Below are 9,771 nucleotides of genomic sequence, written 5' to 3'. Positions count from 1 at the left end.
TATTGTTTTTCATGCGAGATAATTTTTTTTAGCTTTTATCCTATAAGGCTATAAAACCAAAGGGCATTTGGGCTTATGCATTCTTACCCAAGTGGTCTAATGAATGCAAAAACAATAAAACATTGTTAATATTTTATGCATGTGATAGGATGATTATTCAATATATAAGTATATTTACCAAATGCAACCTTGCCTAATTTTTTTAAAATTTGAAGAAGAATGAGACCAAGGATGGCATGAGTCGCTTTGGCCGAGTGGTTAAGGCGTGTGCCTGCTAAGTACATGGGGTTTCCCCGCAAGAGTTCAAATCTCTTAGGCGACGTGTTTTGTTAATTCTTAGTAATGAACGACAACAAACGAGAAAAAGTGTTAATGGCCCCTGCGCAAGCAAGGATACACGCACAAATTGAAAAATGATCCAACTTCTTTTTCTTTGGATCCATTTCCTCCGTTTTAGGTTACATGGGTGTTGGAGTTTTCTTTTAAATCTACCTTTTATTTCAGGTAGGTTTTGCTCTTGTGCTGTGGTTGTTATTGGGGAAATTGTAATACGGAAGAGTTATGCAGGTTAATCAGGCTTCTTTTAATCTTTCTTCTCTTCATTTAAACGAGATGAGGTTACGACCTTGTGAAACTCGTACGAACAATGTGAAGTCGAGCCACAGCGGTGGATGAATTTCTCAAGTATATATAACAGCTTTAAGGCGTTACAAATTGGTATCAGAGCTTAGGTTATAAGTTCTGTACACTCTTGGGAATAAATTTAAATGGAAAAAAAATAAAAGAAGGGAATTTTTTGATTTTGTTAAATTTCGTACGGCTTTTGAAATTTGAGTAGTAAGAAGGAAAATGCCAAAGATAAAATAAAGGGCCAAGAACCACCCTAGGAGAAAGTAGGTTAGCAAATTTTAGATATTAGAAACCCTCTAAATTGATTCGTTTTCATGGTAAAATGCAAGAGGCAGAGAGCAAAGTGTATACTGTAATAGAAAAGAGTTTTTCAGCATTTCTTTTGTCCCTTTGTCTCAACCCTCTCGACACCTCATTCACAACTTCATGAGAGTTATTTAAGCAAGTTAGTTTCAGAGCGAGCGTCTATTTTCTACAAGTTGGTATCAGAGTGGATTGTTATTTTCAACAGAGCGAATTTTATTTCAACAAATTGGTATCAGAGAGGATTTTATTTCAAAAAAATTGGTATCAGAGTCGATGGCGAACATGATGGGGCAAATGCCGCTACCACGATTGACGAAGACGAATTACGAGAATTGGAGCATCCAAATGAAAACTCTTCTCGGTTCTCAAGACGCATGGGAGGTGGTCAAAGAAGGTTTCGAAGAACCGAAGGATACCACGGGTTATATGGTGGTGCAAAACAAGGCGCTAAGAGAATTACGATCAAAGGATAAGACAACATTATACATGCTGTTCCGGGCTGTTGATAAGTCGGGCTTTGAGAAGATTGCAAGGGCAACTACTTCAAAAGAAGCGTGAGACACTTTAGAAAAGGTGTTCAAAGGAACCGACCGAGTCAAGCAGGTGCGTCTCCAGACTCTGCATGGCGAGTTGGAGAGCATGAAGATGAAGGAGTCAGTTAATGTATCTGACTACATTACACGTGTACAGACCGTGGAGAATCAGCTAAATCGAAACAGAGAAGTGTTACCCGAGACGTGGGTTGTGGAGAAGATCTTGAGGTCGTTAACAGACAACTTCGAGAATGTTGTATGTGCCATAGAAGAGTCAAAGAACCTAGCGAAGTTCACAGTCGATGAGCTCGCCGGTTCTCTCGAGGCACACGAGCGACGTAAGAAAAAGAAGGAGGAGACACTCAATCAAGCGCTTCAGGCGAAGGCATCAATAAACGATGAAAAAGTACTCTACACTCAAAATGTTCAAGGTAGAGGTCGTGAAAGCCGCGGGAATGGTCGAGGTGGTCAAGGCAACAGTTACGAAGAAAACTATAAGGAGAAGAGACTGTCGAGCCAAGCACATTGGTGTGGAAGAGGATGCAATCAAGGACGCGGTCAAGGATACAATTCAAACATCCAGTGTTACAAATGTCAGAAATATGTCCACTATGCAAACAATTGTAACTCTGAAAAAATGTTACAATTGTGGTAGAATGTGGCACGTTGCAAAAAGCTTGTCGAGACGAAAAAAGGGTGGAAGGAACAACCAACCTAGTCGTGGAAGACGTAATAGATGAAGGTCTTCTCTTGATGGCTCAAGATGAAGAGAATATCAACAACGACACTCTGTGGTACCTCGACTCAGGGGCAAGCAACCATATGTGCGGTCATGAGCACCTATTCAAAGAAATGCAAAAGATTGAAGATGGTCATGTGTCATTTGGAGATGCGTCAAAGATGGAGGTCAAAGGCCGAGGTAAGATACATTTCTTGCAAAAGGATGATGTGATGGGGTCAATCCAAGATATTTATTACGTACCAGACCTCAAGACCAACATAGTGAGTATGGGACAATTCACAGAGAAAGGTTACTCGATATTCCTAAAGGACCGCCTGCAACACCGGAAGGATAAGAAAGAGCGTTTGGTTGCTCGAGTCGAGATAGGAAGAAATCGGATGTACAAATTGAACTTAAGAAGCATACGAGAAAAGTGTTTGCTAGTCGATGTAGAAGACAAGGCATCACTGTGGTATCTCCGCTTTGGTCATCTACATCATGGCGGCCTAAAGGAGTTAGAGAAGAAGAATATGGTACATGGGCTACCAAACATGGACTTTGAAGGAAAATTTTGTGAAGAATGCGTGCTCTGCAAGCATGCGAGAACCTCAATTCAAAAGAAGGCTGAATTTTGGGCTAAACAACCTCTCGAGTTGATCCATACAGATATATGTAGACCACTAACCCCGAGTCCTTCTGCGGAAAGAAGTATTTCATTTCCTTTATCGATGATTACTCACGGAAAACTTGGGCTTATTTTCTGAAAGGAAAATCCGAGGCATTCGAGGTGTTCAAAAAGTTCAAAGTAATGGTGGAGAAGGAAACTGGTAGACACATCAAAGCTGTATGATCTGATAGAGGTTGCGAGTATACTTCGACGACTTTCATGGAGTACTGTGAGGAACAAGGCATAAGGCGATTTCTAATCGCACCGTACACCCCTCAATAAAATGGTGGGCCAAGAGAAAAAACCGGACTATTCTCGACATGGTTCGCTCAATGCTCAAGAGCAAAAGGATGCCGAAGGAATTTTGGGCAGAAGCCGTGCATTGCGCCATCTACATACAGAATCAATGTCCACATGCGAAGTTAGATGATCAAATACCACAAGAGGCTTGGAGCGGACAAAAGCCTACAATCTCTCATCCCAAAGTGTTCGGTAGTATGGCTTATGCTCACGTACCGGACCAACGAAGAACGAAGCTCGAAGACAAAAGCAAAAGGTATATCTTTATTGGATATGATGAGAAGACAAAAGAATACAGACTACTTGACCTGATTAGCAAGATGGTGATAGTGAGTAGCGATGTGCGAGTAAATGAAGCAAACGAATGGGACTGGAATAATTCGATGGAAGTCAATATCGAAGTAGGGGAATCATCAAACGCTGCACGGTCTGTGCCCTTAGAGATGCTGGCATCTCTCTCCACCAAACGCACTGTGCAATCGACCTGGGAGGGAATCAAATCCCGTCGGGTCGGTGTACCACGAGTGCTGGAATCCAACATCGAGCAGCTGCGAAAGGTGCTCTCAGAGATCTGCTTTAAGGACGGCGAATCCGTCGATGATTTTTTAATGCGGATCACTGGGCTCGCCAACAGCATCACCACTCTCGGTGGCAACATCAGCGAGATAGAAATCGTGAAGAAGATGCTGTAGGTCGTCCCCGATCACCTCGAGCAAGTCACGATTTCAATCGAGACATTGCTTGACTTTGTTGGATTTCGATAATCGGCCAGGGAAATCCTTTTCTTTTCGGTGAGAGGAAATCGTTGACGGAAAGTTGTTGGAAGAAAATAAAATGCGTAAAACAACAACGAGAGAGAATGGGTAAAACAACAACGAGAGAGAATGGCTAAAATTTTGACTGCGCTTCCTAAAAATGGCTGGAGAGTGGCCAACTAAATCTGTGCGCCAGGAAAAACTCAGGTTTTCTCTAACAATCTCCTCCTAAAACCTGTGGTATATCTACCTTATTTCGTTTGAACTCCATTTTGAGCCCTATGGCTCGGTGTCCCTAGCGGCATGTCCTCCAGACTCCACGTCTTGTTCAGCGACCTCTTCTTCGAGTTGGCGCGCCGCTAGTTCAGGTGGTTCACCTCTTCCTAATAGGCCTTCCATCCTCCGGTACCTGGCCGAGAGGTTCACTGGTTGCTCTATCTCCAACTCTAGGATGTAAAGGTGGTTTGCCGTACACCGAACTTGCGTGAGCAACTGTCGTCGATCATCGCGGATCCTAAGTAGCTCGCGCTTGATGGAAATGTGGCAGCCGGCCTTATCGAGTTGACCCAGGCTCACAATATTAGCCTTCAGCCTCGGGATGAAATAGACGCCGGTCAGCTTGTGATGATTGCCTCCCTTGCCGACGAATAGGACGGTGCCGTGCTGTTGGCGAGCCCCGTGATCCGCATTGAAAAATTATCAACGGATTCGCCGTCCCCTTAAAGCGGATCTCTGAGAGCTCCTTTCACTACTTGATATTGGATTCCCGAACTGGCTGTGTACACCGCGACCCGACGGGATTTGATTTCCTCCTAAGGCCCGATTGCGCAGTGCGCTTGGTGGAGAGAGACGCCAGCATCTCTGGGGTCATAGATTAAATATGGCGGCGAACGCCAACCGATCCTCCCGGTACTCAATCGTTTCTCCTTCCTCTGGCTCGACAGCTTGCCATAACCCTGCGCCTGTAGGTTGACGCGCATCATCAACGACAACTCCACGCCGCCGGCCTCTTCGTGGTGGTAATGGAGATGCCGACACTTGGCAGCGGCATAGAGGAGTGAGCGAGCCTCCTCGAGATGGATCCGACGATGTGTTTATTTTCGTGCTTTGCATTTTCTTCTACTCGAACCTGGGACCTGTGTGTTGTTAGTTCGACGCTCTAACCACTTGAGCTATTCAACTTGATTGTTGATAGGTGGGCTCCTTCGCAATGATATACCACCGATGGCTTCAACCGAGCTCTGATACCACTTGTTGGATTTCAATAATCGGCCAGGGAAATCCTTTTCTTTTCGGTGAGAGAAAATCGTTGCCGGGAAGTTGTTGGAAGAAAATAAAACGCGTAAAACAACAACTAGAGAGAATGGCTGAAATTTTGAATGCGCTTCAAATCATGTTATCGAATCTTCTGAACATATTTCCTATTTAAATATAACCTATCCTAAAAATGGCTGGAGAGTGGCCAACTAAATCTGTGCCACTTCCTACAAAAGTGCCGTCTAAAACTGAGTTAATCCATTCGACGTGTTTGTCAAATGTCAAACAGAGAACTAATGAAATCGCGTGAATCTAAACAAGGAAAAACTCAGGTTTTATCTAACAATCTCCTCCTAAAACCTGTGGTATATCTACCTCCAGACTCCACGCCTTGTTCAGCCACCTCTTCTTCGAGTTGGCGCGCTGCTTCAGCTGTTGACAAGGAGGGTCGTCTACTCCTCACTGAGGAGGAATGGCTTGCACGCCTAAAGCTCCGTGCCAACACCAGCGAGAGCAACGGGCCCGCCAGCCACAAAGGCATTAAGAAGCCATGGAAATCTCACGGGCGCACGCGTAGGAAAGATGGTGATCAAAGGAAGGAGTCAACCGATGGCGGGCCGATCCAATGCTCGAACTGTGGTAAGAGAGGTCACCTGAGCAAGAATTGCTCGAGCAAGCTCAGGAACAAGGAGAAGGCTGAGAAGGCCCATGTGGCTCAATCAGAGGAGGACGAGTCAGCTCTCTTCATGGTAAGTGCATCCGACGTCCACAATTTCAATTCCAAATCCATGGAGGTGGAGGTAATCGATGACGGCGTAACTGCTCCTCTAGTGAGCGTCAAACCCGAGGAAGAGCTCCAACTGGGCGTAGCAAAGGCACCAGCTGGGGAGCCAATTCAACTGAAGGAGGAGCGAGTGTTCACTCAGATCGGCGAGAGGGACGAGCAGCCTGAGCACCGGCGATGGGTCCTCGACACAGGGGCAACAAACCATATGATCGGGGCTAGATCTACGTTCTTTGAGCTCGACTCAGGGATTTGCGGGATGGTGAATTTCGGCGATGGCTCCGTCGTCGAGATCGAAGGGCGCGACACCATCTTGTTCATCAGCAAGGGAGGTGAGCACCGCAAGTTGACCGGCGTCTACTTCATCCCGAGGCTCAAGGCTAACCTTGTGAGCCTGAGTCAACTCGATGAGGCCAGCTACTTCATTTCCATCGAGCGCGGGCTACTCAAAATCAGCGATGATCGACGATGGCTGCTCATGCAAGTTCGACGCACGAAAAACCGTCTTTACATCCTAGAATTGGAGATAGAGCAACCCATCAGCCTCTCGGCCAAGATCGAAAAGGTATCTTGGAGGTGGCACGCAAGGTACAGGCACTTAAACTTTCCTGCTCTACTTTCGATTTGAAAATTCAAATGAAAGAGTCAGGCGTATTCTCGTGGCTTTCGCGCTGCTCAATCCCTTGCTTTGTTCTCGAGTCAGGGGCCTTTTTCTTGCAAGATGCCAGGTGCGCAGGAACGCCCAACAAGGCTAGTCATCAGAAGGGATTGTTAAAAGATCAGCAATTCGTAATGAAATGGATGTAGCAGTGGCCTCACCTTAACAACAAGCTGTGCGACGGGTGCCTCATCGGCAAATAGAGGCACACCCCCTTTCTGTCTCGGACATCCTACCACGCCGGCGAGCCGTTGGAGCTGGTACACGGCGATATCTGCGGGTCCATCAAGCCAGCCGGCGACCCCAGGTGGCAAGACCCTCTTCCTCCTGTTGGTTGATGACAAAAGCCGCTTCATGTGGCTAATCCTGCTGCAAGCGAAAAGTGAGGCGGCAGAGGTGATTAAGCGCATCCAGGCGCGAGCGGAGGCCGAATACGGGAAGAAGATGCGAGTGCTGCGCACAGACCGAGGCGGAGAATTCACCTCAGCGAGTATCGGTAAGTACTGTGACGAGCTCGGCATGAGCGACAACTAACGGTGCCCTACTCCCTCCAGCAGAACGGGTGGTAGAACGCCGAAATCAGACCATCGTTGGGACAGAGAGGTCATTGCTTATGACGGCCGGGAGATTCTCGGGAGAGACGGTAATGACGGCAGTCTACCTCCTCAATCGTTCACCAACGCGAAGCCTCAACGGGAAGATTCCACACGAGGCCTGGTACAATAAGAAGCCAGCAGTACATCATCTCCGAGTGTTCGGCTGCGTTGCATACATGAAGGTAGCATGTCCCCACCTCACGAAGCTCGATCCCACGGGGCTAAAAGTTGTCTTCATCGACTACGAACCCGAGAGCAAGGCGTACAGACTCTATGATCCTGTGGGGGGGCGAGCTCACGTGACTCGCGACGTCATCTTCGACGAAAGCACCTTCTGACAGTAGAATAATAGGATCGAGGTAGACCACAACCCAAATCAATTCACGGTGGAGTACCTCGTCACCGAGCTGGAAGAAGGAGGAGCCCAGCATCAGGAACCATCACCGCTGCCAGCAGCTGCACCCCCTGAATTAGCAGAGTTCGCAACACCACGGACTGTGGATCCGACGCTGGATGCCGATCACGATGATGATCTGGTGGCCAGGTATCGGAGGATTTACGACCTAGTGGGAGGAGGTAAACCACTTGGACTAGCGGCGCGCGAACTCGAACAAGAGGTGGTCGAACTGCATGTCATTAGTGCAAATGAACAGAACACCTTCCCGAAGCAGAAAAGAACCCGTGCTGGCTGAAGACAATGCAGGAGGAGATGACATCCATCACCGAAAATTAGACTTGGAGTCTGGAGGATATGCCACCGGGACACCGACCTATAGGGCTCAAATGGGTCTTCAAACTAAAGCGCAACGAAAAGGGAGAAGGGCTACGTCGAGAAGCAAGGTGTGACTTCAAAGAGGTATTTGTGCCGGTGGCAAGGTTAGAATCCGTCTGCCTTTTGCTGGCAATCGCGGCACATTACTCTTGGAAGGTCCACCACATGGACGTGAAGTCCGCTTTCCTTTACGGAGAGCTGAAGGAGACCGTCTACGTCTAACAACCACCTGGCTTCCTAGATAACGACAACCCGGGTAAGGTATTGCGCCTGCACAAAGCACTCTACGGGCTTCGGCAAGCACCACGAGCCTAGAACACGAAGCTCGACAGTACCCTACTATCACTAAAGTTCGAGCATTATGCCTCTGAGCATGGCATGTACACGCACGGCCACGGCGAGCATCGACTAATTGTTGGAGTGTACGTCGACAACCTCATAATCACTAGAGGCGACATGGAAGTCCTCGAAAGGTTCAAGAGGGAGATGTCAAAGAACTTCAAGATGAGCGATCTCGGCATACTCAGCTACTACCTCGGCATCGAAGTGAAACAGAGTACGACCGGCATCACCATCTGCCAAAGTGCGTACTTGAAGAAGCTGTCGGACACAACTGGACTTGCGAACAGTAACCCTACAAGGACGCCAATGGAGACCCGACCTAAGCTAAGGAAGGCCGACACTACGACGACCGTCGACGCCTCCAATTACTGCAGCATTGTCGGGAGCCTGCACTATCTGGTAAACGCACGCCCTGACCTTGCTTACTCAGTTGGATATGTGAGTAGATTCATGGAAGCACCTCGGGAGGAGCATCTTGTGGCTGTCAAGCGCATCCTGTGCTATGTGGCTGGAACAAGAGGTTGGGGTGTGAGATACAGCAGGGAAAGAAAAGACGAAGCTAGAGCTGGTCGGCCACAGTGATAGTGACATGGCTGGTGACGTTGATAATTGTAAGAGCACCAACGGGATGATCTACTTCCTCTCAGCTGGCGCGATTTGCTGGCAACAAAAAAAAAGGTAGTTTCTTTGTCTTCCTGTGAAGCAAAATACATCACCGCTTCGACGGCAGCAACACAGGGGGTTTGGCTTGCGCAACTGATGGAAGAACTCATCGGAAGAGAAAGCGAGCCACCAATGCTATACATGGACAACAAAGCTACGATCTCCCTGATAAAAAATCCAGTTGTGCATGACAGGAGCAAGCACATAGAAATTAGATTCCACTACATCCAAGAATGTACAGATGGAGGGCTCATAATGATTGATTTCATCAGGAACAACTTGGAGACATTTTCACCAAGTCCCTAGCGCGGATAAAATTTGAAGAACTACGCTCAAAGATCGGAGTTCAAATAATAAGGTAGATATACCACAACTTTAGTTTTTAGGAGGAGATTGTTAAATAAAAGCTATGGTTTCCTTAGATTTCGTTAGTTGTTTTTTACTTTTTGAATAATCTATATTCGTTGAATGGAAGAGTGTAATTTTTGCTGGCCATTTTGGCCAACTTTGGGCGCAAGTTTTTGCCACTACTTTCCATATTTAGGATTAAAGTTGTTATTTAAAGTATTCAACTGAATGGAAATCAAATCACTTCAGCAAATCACTGTTCTTCTACTTTAAGTTATTTTTTCTTCTAAGAAATTTTCCTTTGGCCAGTTTTTTTTTTCGTCGACATTTTCCTCCCAATTGCCAAAAGTGAGCAGAGGCTTGGAGTGGACAAAAGTCTACAATCTCTCATCTCAGATTTTTGTTACAGCCTACAAAAGCCTCCCAATTAACAAAGGCT

At 46.8% G+C, this 9,771-nt stretch overlaps 1 non-coding gene across 1 annotated transcript; it reads left to right on the top strand.

Moving 5' to 3' along the window:
• The first annotated feature begins 240 nt into the window (after window positions 1-240).
• Window positions 241-322, top strand: TRNAS-GCU. The gene has a single exon. It is a non-coding gene; the product is annotated as a tRNA-Ser (tRNA).
• Window positions 323-9,771: the final 9,449 nt, after the last annotated feature.

This window comes from Cucurbita moschata, unplaced genomic scaffold, assembly GCF_002738365.1.
Source record: "Cucurbita moschata cultivar Rifu unplaced genomic scaffold, Cmos_1.0 Cmo_Scf00203, whole genome shotgun sequence".
Lineage (NCBI taxonomy): Eukaryota > Viridiplantae > Streptophyta > Magnoliopsida > Cucurbitales > Cucurbitaceae > Cucurbita > Cucurbita moschata.
Note: the sequence above shows the minus strand (reverse complement) of the source record. Positions and strands in the feature narration are given on the sequence as shown.